This window comes from Rhincodon typus, chromosome 28 (genome assembly GCF_021869965.1).
Source record: "Rhincodon typus isolate 14 chromosome 28, sRhiTyp1.1, whole genome shotgun sequence".
Classification (NCBI taxonomy): domain Eukaryota; kingdom Metazoa; phylum Chordata; class Chondrichthyes; order Orectolobiformes; family Rhincodontidae; genus Rhincodon; species Rhincodon typus.
The window spans coordinates 34,184,995-34,203,884 of NC_063359.1; the positions used below are offsets into that span (position 1 = coordinate 34,184,995).

The 18,890-nt window shown below is 45.4% G+C and overlaps 1 protein-coding gene across 7 annotated transcripts in view; it reads left to right on the plus strand.

The window, feature by feature from the left end:
- Positions 1–18,890, plus strand: part of LOC109916669 (ral guanine nucleotide dissociation stimulator-like) — a 173,557-nt gene that overhangs the window by 117,120 nt on the left and 37,547 nt on the right. The window lies entirely within an intron of this gene.

Sequence of the window (18,890 nt, forward strand, 5' to 3'; positions counted from 1 at the left end):
TGGAGAAACTCAGCAGGTCTGGCAGTATCTGTGGGTGAGGAAGGCAGAATTAAGGTTTTGGGTCCAGTGGATTTGAAACGTTAACTCTGATTTCTCTCCAGAGATTGCTGCCAGACCTGCGAAGCTTTTGCAGCAATCTCTCTATTTGTTTCTGATTTGCTGCATCCGCAGTTCTTTCGGTTTTTAACAGAATTCGATTGCTGGAAAATCTCAGCAAGTTTGGGCAGCATATATAAAGAGAGAGAGAAAGCAGAGCTAATGTTTTTGAGTCCAGTGACCGTTTTTCAAGAACTGGAGTCAAAACATTAACTCTGCTTTCTCTCTTCACAGATGCTGCCAGACCTGCTGGGTTTCTCCAGCATTCTCTGTTTATTTTTGTTTGTTACAGTTCTTTCTTACATTCTAGTAAGGAAACATCTCGCTTTCTCTCTCACCCAGCCCTGCCGTTGCTATGGAGATGTCACTGATTGCTGCACTGTTTTGCTGATGAGATGATATTTTGCCTGTGGGATATGAGGCACGGTAATAGCACTCTGTTATTGCTGTATGTACAGTCCCGTGTTTAACTTTGCCCTCTGTAATCCTGAACGCAGTCGTGTGTTTTTAAATGAATCACTGTGGGTGCTGGAGAAATCAGACCACACTCGAAATGTTCGCTCTGTTTCTCTCTCCACAGGTGCTGCTGAATTTCTCCAGCACTGTCTGCTTTGTTTATGTTTCGTGTTTTGTTTTGAACAAGTGGGAGAATGGGGCGTGGGAGGGGTCTAGCAAACACACTGGAGAAACTCAGTGGGTCTGGAGAGAGAGAAACTCAGTGGGTCTGGAGAGAGAGAAACAGAGTTAACATTTTTGAGTCTTCTTCAGACTCTTCTGGCTGTTTCAAGTTTCCAGTGTCCACAGTACTTTGCGTTTATCATAAGGGGTGGGAGTAGTTGTGAGGACATGATCCAAATTTGAACCCCGACACACACACAGAGACACACAGACAGACACACACGTTACCACTTTGCTCCAGATTGAACGTATCATATTCTCAAAGACGAATGATTCATATACATCAAACACGATGTGGTGTTATTCTTGCCTCACCTCATAGAATAATTATTTCTGAAGTGCAGGGATTTGCACGCATTCTACAATAAAAGGAGCTTTCGACCTCTGAGTGTATAGAAATCAGAAATCCGTTTATAGGGAAATGTTTTATGGTATCGCAGCAGCATTTACTGTCACCCAGGGCCTCTTCTGACATCTCAGATGATGGGTAGCGAGGAGGCAATTAGATCTAACTCGCTTAGCCAGGGGTCCTGCACTGTTGAGCTGAGAGTGTGGAACTGGCAGCATCTGAGCGAGAGGGTTAGACTTTTAACCTTGATTCATAACTAACACCCGAGATCTCAAACTGTCCTTGAGTGTCTGGGAATGTGTGGGGCGTCTGCACTTTTTTTAAAAACAGGCATGACATATACAGAAACATTCATTGCGGTTTTCTGCCTTTGCACTTAATGAGGAGAAAAATGCTTCAAAACATAATCTCGTGTTGTCTCCAAATCTCATATGTTGAGTCTTTTGGAGGTTAACATCCTGTGCATCCTGCAGCCTTAGCCAATTTTATTTAGTTAATGGCCTTCAAAGCTTTCATGGTCTTGTAGAAGCAAAGGAGAAGGAATTAGGCTATTCAGCCCCTCAAGCCTGTTCCCCGTTCTAGATCCACAGAATCCCTACAGTGCGGAAGCAGGCCATTCGGCCCATCTTGTCCACACTGACCTTTCAAAGAGCATCCCACACCAGACCCAGATCATGGCTGATCATCTACCTCAACACCATATTCCTACAATATCCCCATATCTATGGATATAGTTAGTAACCAGAAATTGCCCACCCTTAATTGCCCTCAAACTGAGTCAGAGGTCACATAAAAGTCGACCACATCACTGTGGGTCTGGAGTCACATTAGGCCAGACCAGGTAAGGATGGCAGATTTCCTTCCCTGAAGGACATTAATGAACCAGATGTGTTTATAACAATAATTGATGTCAGTTGTTACAGTCACAACGACTGAGACTAACACTACATTTCACATTTATTAACTGAATTTAATGCAGTCAGTTGTCATTATGGGATTTGAACTCATGTCACCACAGCATTAGCTTAGGCCTCTGGATTTCTAGTCCAGTAACATTACCACATTACACCCATCACCAGGGCAAATATTAGTAGGGCTATATATAAAATATATATATAGTGTGTGTGTGTGTGTCTATGCACATGTAATCAACTTTTACAGGTATGGGCTTCTGCTGATGTGATTGCAAAAACATCACCTTCTCAAACTCATCATATTATTTAAAAAGTTTTTGTCAGTTTAGTTAAATATTCTAGTCGGGTGCTGTCGGATGTCTTGGGTGACATTTTTACCATGGAACTAAATTTGAAAATGCGTTGCAAAATAAAATCCCAATCTTAACAAATAGAAGATCCCTCAGCCACTGTGCATCATAACTCATTCCCATCGTATCTTTTAAAATCGCCCTCTTTACTTCCTCCTTGCTTGGTGTCCATCTCTCTCTCTTCCCGTAGAAATGCCTTGGGATGTGCCAGTGTATATATCAATGCTGTTCGGATAATCCCCATCCCCTTGTGTCTCTCGATTCTTTTTTTGTAAATTCTTCCAACCCATTGAGAACTCTGCAGCCCTCCAATTCTGGCCCCTGGCCTGTTTCCAATTCCAATCTTTTCTCAACCACTGGGGACTCTGTCTTCTGCTGCTTGGACACTCAGCTGTGAAATTCTGTTATGACATTTCTCGGCCTCTTTTTGCTCCTTTAAGCTGCCTGAAACCTGCTTGTGGTAAAGTTTTTGTCACCTATCCCTAATACCTCTTGGTTTGCTGTCAGTTATCTTTAATCAGATTCAATTCCTGCAGAGTGAGTGGGGGCAATAGGAATTAACTGTACAAATACAAGAAGATATTGTTGTGTTCATGTGATCCCAAATGCAGAGGTGAATAATTATAGAACAGCACTCTACTTAGGGAGACCATTCAGCCCACTGAGCGAATACTTGTTCTTTGGTGGAACTATACAGTCAGCTCCATTCTTTCCCTCTGAACTTGCATTTTTTCCCCTTTTATACGTTCACATTCAATTGCCTCTTATTGAATCTGTTCATACCATCGTCTCCGACAGTGTCTTAAAGCTCCTTAAAAGATTAGCAGACAACCTTGTAGCTGCTCCTAGTCAGCTCGCTACTGAGCGTGCACTTTAATTCTCTGTTTATAGATTTCGTTGATTGGGGCCACAGGAATTGTTTTTATTTCATTTGTTTTTATTTTTCCTCAAACGGGCTGTTGTCTTCAGAGGTAAGGTTGATAGGCAACTCCTTGACAAGCCGCCAACACATTCAAGAGGTTCCCATTTTCCTCTTCCCAATTGGGCGGCAAGGTGGCTCAGTGGTTAGCACTGCTGCCTCACAGCGCTAGGGACCCAGGTTCAATTCTACCCTCGGGCGAATGTCTGTGTGGAGTTTGCACAGTCTCCCCGTGTCTGTGCAGGTTTCCTCCCACAGTCCAAAGATGTGCAGGTTAGATGGATTGGCCATGCTAAGTTGCCCCATAGTGTCCAGGGATGTGTAAGTGAATTAGCCATGAGAAATGCAAGGTTACAAGGATAGGGTAGGGAGGTGGGTCTGGGTAAGATGTTGTTTGGAGCGTCAGTGTGGATTCAATGGGTCGAATGGCCTGGTCCCACACTGCAGGGATTCTACAACTCTAATTGCTTTTTCTCAGAATGCTGGTGTCTCTGGCCAGGCCTCATTGCCCAACCTCGTCTTCCAGCATGGATTTTTCCCTTCTCTACATGTCGCCTGTTCCTCTTCAGAGTAGCATCAGGAGATGTTTTGCCTCCACCTGAGAGAGTAGACGTCTCATTTGAAGGACAGCACCTCTGAGACTGCAGCTGCTCCTCGGTACTGCCCTTGATCTTTCAGCTCAAGCCCTGGAGCGAGATTTGAGATTCGGGGAATTGCACAAGTGGAAAGACAAGTCTTGTGTTTTTTTTTCCCTTTACCGTCTTGGCTGTGGGAATGTACAGATATGTAATCTTCAGCACAGATGTTTTATTGTGTGTTTTTCTACTTTGCCCAAGGACACTCAAGTTAAAAATATAATGACTAAAAGGAAGCCACAATACTGGGAAACTAAACTGCAGGCACCTTCAACAAAATGAATATTGGCAGCAAATGCAGGAAGGTTTTCTCTTTCAAAGAATCTTCCTTGTGTGGTAGTGAGGAAGGAATTCTCTAGAATTGCTGTTCTGTGCATCAGTCAGTGTTGACTGCCTTACACAGACCATCGGGTCCTCTTGCCTTTTCCCTCTCTCTGAAGCCTGGCCAGGGCAGTTTGTTCACCCTTCTTTGTGTTGTGGCACTCGGTTAATGGAGATTGACAGGCTGCTCGGCTGTGGGAGGGGTGTTAGATTGTAGCTAAGCTCCATCCTGCCCTTGTTGACCATCTGGGATCGCGGAGTTTTGTAGCTGTTTCGCCCATCCCTATCCCAGGTCACTGGTCAGTCCTGATGTTCGCCATGTTCAAATGAACCAATGAAAACTCATGGTGAAACCGGGGAGCTTCCTGTACTGTTCGCTGACCTGAATTTACCAAACCGTTAATCAGGGTTTTGAGTTTTGTGACAACCACAGGGTGTGAAATTCGTTATATAATTGCTAGTTCTTTCTTTCTCTATGTATTTGTTCCAATCTCTCCCATTTTTTTCCTCTCACTGTGTTCTTTTTTCCTTCTTTCCCTTCTCTCTCTTTATTTCTTTCTTCTCTCCTTTTCACTTCTGTCTTTTTCTCTTTTTTGGTTTTTCCCTTTTTGTTTCCTTTGCTCTCTGTCTTACTTTTTCTTGTTCTAACATTGAACCATTTCGGTGGCGAGAGCAGGCCTGAGAGTGGAACTTCAGTTGGACCAGTCCCATCATTTCCAAATGTTGCTGCTTTTTCCCTCTGGACCAAAACCAAGAGTCAGAAGGGCAGCACGGAAACACTTTTTTACAATCGTGTCTATGTTCAAGGATGAGAATGATGTCAAAACAAGGTCCCAAGTGCCCACTCTGATGGACATGAAAGAACCCACAACATTATTCTGAAGGAGAGCAGGGAAGTTCTGTCCATTGTCTGGGACAGTATTTATCCTCAAATAGCATCAATTTTTAAAAATAATAATCACCTGATCGTTATCTCACTGTGGTTGTGGGATCTTGCTGTGCAAGAAGAAATTTACTAGCACTTCAAAGGCAGCTGCAAAGCTTTCGGGACATCCAGAGGTCGTTGAAGCTGCTCCTGAAATCCTGGTTCAGGTTTCCCACTTTAGCACAAATAATTTCATGATTATAGGTGCCAAGGTTAATTCTGTTGCAGCTGGCACTCTGCATGAGGAAAACGGAACAGTTTCCTCCACAGTGCACTTCAGGAGGCCCATCTCGGAGGATTCACACAATTGGAAGAAAGTGCAGAAATAGGTCAGACAGCCCATCTTGCCTGCAATGGCTTTCTTGGATGAGAAACCCACCTGCTAATCATTCTCCTAATTTTCTCCCTCTCACTCTAGAAATTCCTGGTGTTCAGCTCAACGTCCGTTTGCACAGCGAAAGGCAGAGATCTCATTGTCTAATTGAATTTAGATTCTGCCAGCTGCTTGCTGAGATTTGAACTCATCTCCCCAGAGCATTACCCCAAGTCTGTAGTTGTCCAGCCCAGTGTTATTACCACAACGCCCCTGCCTCCCCAGCCGGCTCATTCATGTCAGCTTGCCAGTATAGCCCAGTGTTTATGTGAGGAGCATTAGCACAGTGAGACGACGAGTGAGTGGGAAAAGGATTTGTTATAGTCATTATCAAGTGGACTCGTGTACACTTAATCACCAGTAATTTTAGCTTACAAGGCCTTTTACTAAAAATGACACCACTCCTTCAAAAGGATATTTACAGGACCTTCAGGGCCTGATGAACAATGAGATGTGTGTGTGTGCCAATATGAACCTTGACCCTCCCAACCAAAGGGAACTTACTCTGCTCTTCCTCTCTCTGTAATCAGCAAAATGTTGACAACAAGCCAGATTCTGCCTGCAGTTAACAAACACACTGTTACTGTTGAACTGGAAAGGAAATGACTGGAATCTGCATGGACATAATGGGCTTGAACAAGTGAACTGGTTTCTCTAATAGCACAGTGCTGCAGATTCACTGCTGTGTTGGCTTGCAATTCCGAACATCAATTATCCACCATGCAGTCTGTTGGAGCTGGGGGTGGGGGGTGGTCTGCGAGCTGGGGGAGGGGGCTGGTGATAGGAAGATGAAAATTACCCTTGTGAGTTCTGCCCTTCTTGCCCTTCAAGTGTGTGAAAATATGGTCACTACCCATTTTGAGATTGAAAGAATTTTTAAAAGGACGAAGTTGGTTCAGTCCACAGAAGTGGTAAATTGGCATAATTGTGCTGGAGAGAGTATGGGTATTGAATTGGGTAAGGTCAGGATAGAGCCTGATTGTGATATCCATCCTTCATTCCTATAGACAGAGACATAAACACGCACATACAGGTATACTTGCACACAAGCACACACACGCATACACATGTACATGCATAGACATGCACACATACACTCGCACGCGCGCGCAAACACACACACACATACACACACGTACTGGGACAGAATGTGAACACTCGCTGTCTGTCTCACTTCCTGCACCCTGACAATACTCTAACATCTCTTTTTTGGTAATTAGCTGTAATCCACAGAGGAATGTTGTATCCCTTTCTGGTAGAGCGAGACAGTTGTTCAACTTGAGGGGGCATCACTCCTTGAGTGTGGAGCAAGGGCTGAAGGCAGGCTGCCATGTACTACCATCTGAGACTTTCATGCTCCTGCAATCTCATCCCCCACCCCATCTCCAGTTTACTTTGCTCCCTCTGGAATGTCCTCCCTTCATCTTAATGCCTTTCTACCTCTCTTAAGGTACGCTGTGAACAAGAGGAGCATCATTTCTCAGCTTTGTAAAAAGAGTAAGGGGTCACCCATTTAAGACAAAGCTGATGTGGAACTTTATTCCTCTCAGAGAGGAATGAATCTGTGGAGTTCTTCACCAGAGAAAACTGTTGAGATTGGGTCGTTAAGTGTATTCAAGGTTGAGACCAGTTTTTAATCAGTAAGGGGAATCGAGGGTTATGTGGAAAATGCAGGAAAGTGGAGTTGAGCATGATCAGATCAGCTGTTCTGTGGCGGAGCAGATTCAGTGGGCTGAACGGCCTACTCCTGCTCTATCTTATGGTCCGATTATGGCTATTACAGCCTCTTTGACAAAACATTGTCACCTAGCCTAACATCTCCTTTTGTGTTTGATAGTCGATCCTGTGAAGTATGTTTTACTGTATTAGAGGTACAATATAAACACAAGTTGGTATTGACTAAGCCCACAGAAGGGAACAAACACTTTGTCTAAGACACTGGAGTTTCCTGATACAAAGGAAGCACGGTGAAGGAGAAAGCGAGGCTGGAAGGAATGGGATTTATTTTCAGACTGCCCACTGTCTGCACTGTAGCTGCCGAGAGATCGAGGAGTTGTTTACGAGCACGATAGGTTTGCAAAATAGAGAGAACAGTCCTTCCTTTTCACTGCCACATTGATTAACAACCAGCCTGTGTTTCGAGAAAGCTCTTTTCTTTCTCAGTACATTGGTGCCTGTTCCAGAGTGACTCAGCTACTGGATCTCATTGACATCAGCCTGCTATAGAGAGAGAGAAACAAAATGCTGCAGCGAGTTTACATTTCCTTCTGTGTCCCTCTGTATGATTGATAGCCCTAAACTATTTGTAAAGCCCATGCTGAACAAGATAACAATAGGTGATTGAGTGAATGTGTTTTTGAAAATCTGCTCTCATAGATCCAGTATTGTGTACAGCAACTGGTGCAGGACTGTGAATGCTTCTAGTCATATGATCTGGTCAGGACAAGCAGGGATTATTGCAAGACATCACTCGAAGCATTTATTGTGTAATTGTGAATATGAATCCATGACAGGAATTGTGGAATCCCAACCATTTGGCCCATTGAGTCCACAGCAGCCCTCTGAAGAGCCATCTCACCCAGACCCAACCCCTACCATGTCCCTGTAAGCCTGCATTCCCCACAGCCAATCCACTCTAACCTGCACATCTTTGGACTGTGGGAGGAAACCCACACAGACACGGGGAGAATGTGCAAACCCCACACAGGCAGTCACCTGAGGGTGGAATTGAACCCAGGTCCCTGGTGCAGTGAGGCAGCAGTGCTAACCGCTGAGCCACCGTGCCGCCCCAAATTCTATTAGATTTCCAGCGTTAGAATTCTGTAATTTCAGAGATCTAAGGTCCCTTACAGCATTGCTGCTAACATTGAGACATTGGTGAGCTGCACTCATCTGAAAATCTGGATGAGATTATGTTTTTCTCCTGGTGCTCAGCTCTTTTTACACTGTAACACAGCAGCTGACTGAAGGGGCCATGCTCCCTCTGCTGCTTGGCCTCCTTAGTGAGAACAGAAACAGTGTAAGGCATGAGGATCTGTCGTAGCCGTTAGTTTGAAAAGCTCAAGCCTGTGAAATCAACCCAGGGAGCTGCTTCCCACATTTGGACGTGGGGGCTCTGCAGTGCACCAGTGTGACTGGGTTCTGGCATAAAGACTGGGAGCAACCAACTGCTGTCAGGGAATATTCTCCCCAGACACTCTGGGTGAACGTAGCCACTGAAATACCTCCCTTGTTCCTTGAATAGTTCAACTTTGCATAATGGAGGCTGAGCGACGGTGATCAGTAAGAATGATGCTTGGCCTTTGTTGAGTTAGCAAGTAAGTAAAGTATTGTTATATCTTGTGTTTGCCAGAACTTCACTATGTGGCATGGTGGCTCAGTGGTTAGCACTGCTGCCTCGCAGCACCAGGTACCTGGGTTCAATTCCAGCCTCGGGCAACTGTCTGTGTGGGTTTCCTCCTACAGTCCAAAGATGTGTAGGTTAGGGTGAATTGGCCATGCTAAGTTGCCCAGAGTATTCAGGGATATGTAGATTGGGTGGGTTATAGGGGGATGGGTCTGGGTGGGATGCTCTGAGGGTTGATGTGGACTTGTTGGGTCAAAGGGCCTGTTTCCACACTGTGGGGATTCTAAAATACAAAAAAAATAATTTTTAAGCACAAATGCAGAAGCTTCAGTGAATGTTTCTTCAATCAGACTATGTGCTGTGGATTGATATACTGTAAGGTTGATACCCAGAGTGGAGTTCAGGACTGAGTGATGTGGCATTCTGGATACGCACAAACGTATCATTTCTCAATCATATTGGGATAACACAGCAATACAATGACCACAGTTTGGTTTTTAAATGTTCCTGGGTTAGCAAATAGGCCTCTGCACCACCCAAGCTACCAAGCTGGAACATGCCATCTCCTCTGAATGTCAGGGTGAGGATTGTATTAAGCTCGGTCAGATAGCCGCCTACACCTGCCATCTAAAATATAAAACTTGAATTACACAGCTGCTTGCACAGCCACAGGATATCCAAAAATGTTTTGCAGCCAATAAAGTACTTTCAAAGCATCATCCTGTTCTAATGTAGGTAACACAGCAGCCGATTTGCACACAGCAACGTGATACTGACCAGAGATTCTGTTTTATGAAGTTAAATCAAACATTATTGGGGCTAACCACCAACCCCCTTCGCCACAGTTTGGCTTCAGAATATTGCCATGGGTTTCACCTGAGAGCTAGATACGGTGCTGGTTTTTACATTTCAAACAACGCCACTGACAGTGCAGCACTCCCTCAATCCTACACTGGCATGTCAGTCTGAAACCTGTGCTCGAGTCTCCAAACTGGCACTTTAACCTACAGTCTTCTGAGACAGGGCTGGCACCTGTGCCACAGCTTGTGCCCTTTTTGAGTGTGGCGTATGGCTGGGTTAGCTGCATTGTGGTACAGATTGGAGCCAATAACGCAGGGTGACCTCCCCATAGCCTCCATGACAGCTCATGGAGAGCTGCCTGCTCATCTCCCCAACCCCCCACCATGTATTTAATGTGAGGTGGTGCCCCTGTGTAATCTCTATCAACGCAAGGTGCCTGTGCTCCCCTATGGTCTGTTTCAATCTGCACCACACTGCAGCTAATCCAGCCATACGCCACACTCAAAAGGGCACAAGCTGCGACTCTTTGGCTAATGACCTGACCTAGTTTTGGTCCCGGGGACTGGGTTGTACCTCTGGAGTAGACTCTCAATAGAAACAGGCTGTGTCAGGAGATGGAGGGGGTGGAAATGTGTGAGTATAAAGTTTTATTCTTCAAATACGGGGCTCTGAGAGCTAATAAGGGACGGTGATTTAATACAAAGTAAGGCAGCAGTTTCAGTACGCGATGTTTCTATAAAGCTCACAATTGTTGTGGCTCGCTAAGGAATGTCGGACAGTCAGACTGAGGCTTTCTCATTCCTCAGCAATAATCTCTGCAGGGTAACCAGACAGCCTGAAAAAAAAACACGTATACACAGGCAGTAGCTTAATTGTGTTTGTTCCATGTTATGCAAATACAGGAATTTAAATGATACTTGTGGGATGTTCTGACCAACTTGGTTCTTAGAAACAGACCTTGCAGAAAGTCCCTGACCTTGGCTGCCACAGGCAACCTACCTTCAGTAGGCATGATGGCCTGTTTGTCTTTTATATTTTCTCCTGAGCTGTGAGAGATGAGAGCAGCAATGCTGGAGATTAGCGTACATCTCCCCTTCAGAGTTACCTAATGCCCTCATTGCATCCAGGATTCGGTGCTGCAGCTTCAGTGAATGCTAGTGTCAGAGATGCAGTTCTCAAACTTGGTACACTCCAGTCCATCAACAGAATGAAACTGTAGAGGAACATTTAACAGTCGACAGGAAATATCTGCTTCATCTGTTGTAAAGATAAACTTGCGTTGCCAATCTCGCTGTCCCATCTGACATGGTCTCGAGGGAGTCAAGACAGATATGGGTCATGACTCCCAGCTGAAATTTTGGGGTTGTGAGCTGTGCAGCCTGTGCAAGTTGTGGGGAGTTTTTATTAATACTGGACCCAGCCAAACTGCTTGACGCTGTTCTAAAAAGTCCTAATAGAAAAGGTAGACGCTTCATGTTTGGCAACACTCAAAAACACCAGAATATGGAAAAAATGATGAGGAGAAACATTTGAGAAGCGCCACACTGAGAGGTGGATTAAGTCAGGAGTCATACGACACCAAGTTATAGTCCAATTTCAAATAAACCTGTTGGACTATAACTTGGCGTCGTGTGACTTCTGACTTTATCCACCCCTAACTAACACCAGCACCTGCACATCATGACTGAGAGGTGGAGCAGTGAGGTAAAAGTCCTCTTACAGAGGAAGACAAAACACAAATTTTAATTTTCTCATTCCAGATGTTGGAGTGAAACAGGGAGCAGAAGATGATTCTTTCTATTTATGTGTGGATCTGTCTGCGTGTGTGTGTGCGTGTGCATTTGTACATGTGTGTTTTTATATGTGTGTGTTCATTTGTGTGTGTATGTGTGTGTGCACATTTGCAGAACAACTTAACTGAATGGAAATTCTAACCATGGTAATTCTTCCATAAACTAAAGCAGGAAAGATTCCAATAAATATCATGCATAATGTACAGTCCAGAAATATTCTGTAATGGCAGATGCCAAAATACAGACAGACCTGCATTTATACAGCGCCCAGTCATATCCCCAACAATCTTCTCAAAAGCCCATACACAAACCACTATTGATGTATTGCCACTGTTTGATCTGTAACCACTGTTGCCAGTTTACATACATCAAGGTCAAAGCAGAAAGCAAGCTGAACATATCTGGTTTCGGTTGACGGGAAAGTGTTCACCCGGGCATGGGGAATTTTTTTTTGACCAATGCAATTTACAGTCTCGCTTACCAGTTTCCTGTAAAGCTTGAGGGAACCTCCGTTTAACATCTGACTTGAAGAAGTTGGGACAGGGGTCTGTAGCAATGTGGCACTGCCTCAGGACTACACTGGAGCTCACTTTAAAGATTTGAGCTGAAGTTGCAGAATTGGGATTTGAACTGTCTTATGACTTGGGTGAAAGTGATAATTACTGTCAAAAATGCTGTAGCCAATTTGCACACAGCAAGTTCCCACAATTAACAATGATATGACAATCATTTGGTTTGAATAGTTTTAATTGAGGAATGAATAACTGTCCCAGGACACTAGGAAGAACAGCCGTGCACTTTTCCAAAATAGTGCCAAAGATTTCTTTTTACATCTACCTCAGAAGCCTCCGTTTAATCACTGAATTGCTGCAGCACGGGAGAGGCCGTTCGGCCCATCATTGCTGCGCCAGTTCTGTTATCTAATGTCAAATTCCTGTCTTTTCTTCATATCCCTTCCTACCATTTCTATTCAAATAATCATCCAGTTTGCCCCTCTTGAATATATCTCAATTGAACCAGCCTCCAGCACATTTTCAGGCAGTGCATTTCCAGACCCTGACTGCTCACAGGCTGAAAAAGTGATTTTTCTCACATCACTTTAGATCTATTCCCCCCTCGTTCTTGCACCTTTTACGAATGGGAACAGTTTTAGCCAACACACACTCATGAGGTTGAAAGCCTCGACCTCCGCTTTCTTCCTTCCAAGGAGGACAACCCCAGCTCCTTCGATCAATTCTCAAGAACTGAAGTCTCATCTGACAAACAGATTGAAGAGTGAACGGTCACTCTGTCCTACCCTGGGAATGTCGGCTTGGATTATGTGTAGCCAGTTTATCTGAAGGCACACTCCAGTTTTAAGAATCGCACCCTTGCTTCATTCTGAGAACACTTTGGGCCCACTGACATTAAGGTTGTTTTTTTGCCTAACTATCCTCCTATGAAGCGGCTTGGGAATATTAATGCGTGAAGGGGGCTATATAAATGCACAGTGTTCTCCAGAGCAATCTGCATGCTAGGTACTCCGTGACTCAGCCTTTGTGCAACCGTTTGGGGAAATCGCTTGCAGTGACAGAAGCCGTGACACATCCTCATGAGGGGAAACCCCCGCTCACATGAGGCACGTGGAGCAGCGGTAAAAATAAACGCAGGGCGCAGAACGAGAAATGGAATCTGTGAGGTAAAGACCAATCCCAAAAATAACGTCCTGCGGCAACGTAAAGGGGAAGTGTTTGCGCCGTTTCATCAACTCTTCGTGAAGCTGACACTGTGGAAGTTTATTTTTTGCAGCCACGCAACCTCATCAGAATTTACCAAACTGCAGAGGAACAGTCATAAAAGTAGCAGCTGCGCTTTCTGAAAAAATGGAAGTGGTAGTTCCGGAACTCGTGCTGAAACTGGTCTGTGGAATAAACCCACAGGAAAATTTCAGGGAGACAAATCGAAACTGGCCATCTCTCACATTGCTTTCGCTCTGCCTTGGCTTTCATTCTCCCTCCAAGGAGTAGGAGTAGGTCATTCAGCCCTTTAAAGCCTGCTTCACCATTCAATCTGATCATGGCTGATCATCCAATCCTTCTGTACCTTTGTTCACCCTTTCTCCCCATGTCCATTGATCACTTTCTAGTCCTAAGAACTATAGCAACATGGATGGCACGGTGGCTCAGTGGTTAGCACTGCTGCCTCACAGTGCTGAGGACCTGGGTTCAATTCCACCCTTGGGCAACTGTCTGTGTGGAGTTTGCACATTCTCCCTGTGTCTGTGTGGGTTTCCTTCAAGAGTCTAAAGATGTGCAGGTTAGAGTGGGTTGGCTGTGCTAAATAGTCCATAGTGTTCAGGGATGTGCAGGTTAGGTGGATTACCTGTGAGAAATACGGGGATAGAGTGGAGGACTGGGTCTGGGTGGGATCCTCTTTGGAGGGTTGGTACAGACCCAAAAGGGCTAATTGGCATCTCACCCCTCTGTAGGGATTCTGGGATATTTTTTCTTGAAAGCCTCCAATGATTTGGCTTCGACAGTTTCCTGTGGCAGAGAATTCCACATTTCACACTGTTTCTTCCTTCCTGAAAAAAATGTTAAACCAAAGCCAGTAATACCTGAAACAGACATGCTGGTCCTACTGGAGCTCCATGTGAACGATACAAGAATGTATCAGTCTCAGCTGTTACTGGCTGTCTTTCTGAGACATTGACGTGTTCGGGTCAGGGTGCTGGGGTTGGGGGTTAGCTGTTGGGCTGTTCTGCTGGCTGCCCTTCACCATGTGGGAAATGGACATGTTTGTATCCAGAGGGACTTGGAGACCTTGCATACAAACAGCAGAACATTATGGGCACAGCAAGTATGGGAGCTGACCGTGTGCTCCATGCTGTTACAAAAGGGATTTGAAGGTCAGGATGCATCTTTGCCATCAGGCCCCTTACCAGAGCAGAGAACTTGCCAGATCGTGGGGGTGTCATGAGTCTGATACAGACACCCCCAGACTCCTAACTCCACACACACTCTCGCACTGAATCGCAGCCTGTCTGCCTGCTCTCTGACTGACCGCTGACATTCCTGAGGACGGGGAGGTGTCACTGCTAGAGAAACACAACTTTAAGGGGGCACTCCAGAATACCAGCGCCTCCTGCTGGAGCTGTTAGTGACAGGGAGGAGGGGACCTACTTTATAAACTGAAAGTAAAGCTCACTTTACTCTTTTAAACTGAATGCCAATCTTTACCGTCTCTGTCCATTCAAACACTCCCAGGACAGTGACAGAACGGGGTTAGATACAGAGTAAAAATCCCTTTACATTATCCCCATCAAACTTGACAGGGACGCTGGGTTAGATACAGAGTTAAGCTGCCTCTACTCATTTATATTGTAAAATGACCCCTTCTCTGCTCTTTTCAGCTAAAAGTAAAGCTAACTCTACTCTTTTAAACTGAAAGTAAAGCATCCACTACACTGTCAGGGATCTAACTATTAAAACCAGTCTGTAACCAGCAACGATAACTAGGTACTGTCTTTTTAAAATGAACTCCAAGATTGCACTGTAGGGAATGAGACAGTGGGAGGTACCTTTTAAACCAGGAGGACTGTCCACAGCACATGCTGGAGCAGATAAGGGAGGCACAACCTGTACTGAAATAAATGGGCCATTGGTGAAAGTCCTGAGCCGGAGAACAACTGCAATTGAACAGAGGGAACGTGCAGGAATGCAGCGCTGAGCTTCAATCCAGTTCAGCCTTGATCTTATTGAATGGGGGAGCAGGCTGAAAGGGCCGAGTGGCCTACTCCTGTTCTTTGTATGTTTGTAACTGTATGTAGTTTTAACTGAGGAAGGGCATGTCCTGGAGCCTGTGTTACCAGGTCCATTAGGCTGGGGGAATTGTCCCTGTAAGCAAGGGTGAGCCTGCATTCTCTAGAGTCTGGAAAAAGGAGAAGCACATATAAAACTATCGAGGGGCTTGGCTGGGTAAGAGCTAAATAAACAGTTTCCTTCTTTGGAGAAAAGAAAAAAGTCAAAATCGGCCAGCTCATCGATTGCTTTCACTGTTTTTTTTTCTCCCTGGGGAGAGAGGAGTGTTAGTGGGGGGAGGGGGTTAGACTGTAGATAGAAACAGTAATACCTGAACACGATGTCACAGGCTTGGGCGGTTAGGACTGGGATGAAGAGAAATTTCTTCATATTGTGAATCTTTTCCAAAACACTGTGAATGCCCAGTCATTGAGTAAATTCAAGAGAGCTCAGTAGATTTTCAGGCATTGTGGAAACGCAGGGACGTGCGGCGGGTGGAGCTGAAGTATGGTCTTGTTGGATAGTGAAGCAGGTTTGAAGGGCTGAATGGCCTGATACAGCTTCCTTTATTTTATTTGAAGTCCTGCTGCCCCACCGCTCCCATTTTAGTTTTCTCGAATAGCCATTCATAATCTACTTAAACTGAACAAAAAGCAGCCAAGCCTTAACATTGTCTTGTGACATAATCGAGGCTCCCCAAAGTGCTTCACATTGTGAATTACACACAAAAGTTCTGCTTTTTCAATTCCGGCCTGTTGAGCAATCCCCAGTTTTGATCGTTCCACTATTGGCACCTTTTATCTGTCTGGGCCTTTAATTCCTCCCTCCTTTTTTTTAACCCAGCAACTGGATTCCAGTTCGACCGTCGCACGGTGTGGCTTATTGTCAGAAAATTATTTGATTATTGTTCTTGTGAAGCTCCTGGGACATTTACATCCCTGAAGGCGTTACATAAATGAAAGTTGTTATTGTTGTCTCAGCAAAGCAGGGAGCTCATCCCAGAGGGAGTAAAAAGATAAACAGCCAGGCAGTTTTTGTTTGGAGGCCTCAGTGGATGGATTAATCTAACCCAGACGTTTTGGCTGCGGACTGAGCTCATTGTAGTGGAGTCCAGTTGTGTCCTAACCCGACCTGCACTCTCTTTCTCCAGAATCAGCAGACAACACAGACAAATGCAACGTTTTCCGTTACCTCAGGGTGTGCCGGCGAGGTTAGACTAGAAAAGGAAGGAAGTGATGCTTCAGTTATACAGAGCCCATCTGGAGAACGGTATTCATGTCTGAACACCATTCTCCAACAAAGGAAGAGGCATTGGAAGGGGTAGGCACTGAAATGCTATCAGGGCTTAGAGAGTCAAACTTAGTAGGGGGGGACCTAAACTTTTACTTGTAGCCCCTTGATATTAGAAAGTCAACCAACTTAATTCACTCAGAGTTGTGAATCTACGGAACTCTGTACCTTAGACGGTTGGGGATGCCCTGTGGTCGAGTAAACTTAAAACTGGGAAAGGCTGGAGTCTCAAAGAATCGAGGGGAAAGTGGGATCAATGCAGAACATCAGACGTTATCGGATTGAACCCAGTTCTTGTCTCTCGTGTTCTTAGAAAGGGCTGGGTTTAGTTATCACTCACGTTATGAGATGGGGGCGTCGCTGGCCGGGCCAGCCCTTTTTTATTTTAAAACACGATGCGGTGAAATGCAGCCACAGCAACTTCCTAACGTGTCGTCACTCGACTTGCTAGCGACAAGTGTTGTACCTCTCTTCCGCAAACACATTGCTGGGGCCTTTACCAGAAAGCCATCAACATCTTTGAATGTCACCGGGACTTGCCTGTTCAGTTAGTCGTTCGAGGTTCTGAGGGGAGGAGGCTGCGGGGGTGACAGGAGTCAGCCAGAGGACTGTCGAGGGTCCCCAGGGACAGTGTGGTTACTCAGTGCTAGGAGCTAATCATTCTGGCAAATCTTTGTCAACATTTGGCCTTTTCAGGATCAGTGTGCACAGATTTGATGCCACATCAGAACACCACTAGAGCTAACAAGGTGCAGAGCTGGATGAACACACTTACTTCCACTCCACTGTCTCTGCCTTCTGGTCCTGGGGAGGGGGAAGGGGGTCGGTTTAGCTCAGTCGGCGGCTTTCTGATGCCAACAGCGAGGGTTCAATTCCTGCACTGGCTGAAGTTTCTCGCAAGATCCTAGATGGATTAGCCATGGTAAATGCGGGTGTCCTGGGGATTGGCTGGGGCGTTCTTCGGAGGGTTGGTGTAGACCCAGTGGGCCGAATGGCCTCCGTCTGCACTGTAGGGATTCACTGGCTCTCCTTCTCAAACTCTCCCCTCACCCCAAGCACAGTAACCCTCCGGTTAAACCACCACCAGTTGTCTCTCCCTAATGAGAGAGCAGCCTTATGGTCTAGTAAGAATGGGAGGACTTTACTTTATAACTCTGAAATGTTTTCCAGCTTTTCAGGTGTTTATCCAATTCTCTTTTGGAGCTCATTATTGATTGAGACTCCACCATCCTTTCAGGTGGCATATTCTGTATCGCAACATCTCGGTGTATATACAAGAAAACTCTACCTCTCTCCCCTGGTTCTTTTCAGTTGCGCAGTAATTATTCCCATTATCTGATAAAACGTCAATTTTACTTGAGGCAGAAATCACACGACACCAGGTTATAGTCCAGCAGGCTTATTTGAAATCACAAGCTTTCTGAGCACTGCTTCTTCCGGACAAAGGAGCAGCGCTCCAAAAGCTTGTGTGATTTCAAGTAAACCTGTGTGGGACTATAACTTGGTGTCGTCTGACTTCTGACCTTATCCCCCCCCAGTTCGACACCGGCAGCTCCACCTCATGATTTTATCTTAAATGCCGATCTTTGCATGGGACTCAGTGAAAAACCAACGCCGCCGTAAGGTCTGGGAGTGCGTTTCTCTTGGTGCCCTCTATTAGATTCATTGCCCAAGCTGATATCGCCAGAGACATATTTAACTGGTCATTTATCTCATTGACGAGTGTGGGAAACCCCAGGCACAGAGCTGACTGCTGTTTCTGCCTCCCTAACAGGAGCTGAGCTGGTCTTCACACTGGGAAGCCCTTGGAGATATTTTGTGTGTGTGAATGTTCAGTTAGATAGTTCGCCTCCCAATGAAATCCAGTCCTGGTTTTGCTACAGCCCATGCTGTTACATGAAAACACCCAAGAGGTTGTACAGGGTTCAGTGAGCTCCCAAATTGGAAAGGGCCAAATTAAAAAGGACTCTACCCCAAGTCTGTGCAGTTACTGTCATCCCAGAGAGAAGCCTACCCGCAAACTGCAGACAGATTTGACACAAACGCCACCCATTTTTAAACTACAAGTAGATTAAAAACAAAACTGCAGATGCTGTAAATCCGAAACAAAACAGTGGTAATTGCTGGAAAAGCTCAGCAGGTCTGGCAGCATCTGTGGAGAGAAATCAGAGTTAACGTTTCGGGTCCGGTGACCCTCCCTCAGAACCGGACCAGAACTTCCTCAGTTCTGTGGAAGGTTCACTCGACCCGAAACGTTAACTCTGATTTCTTTCCACAGATGCTGCCAGACCTGCTGAACTTTTCCAGCAACTTCTGTTGTT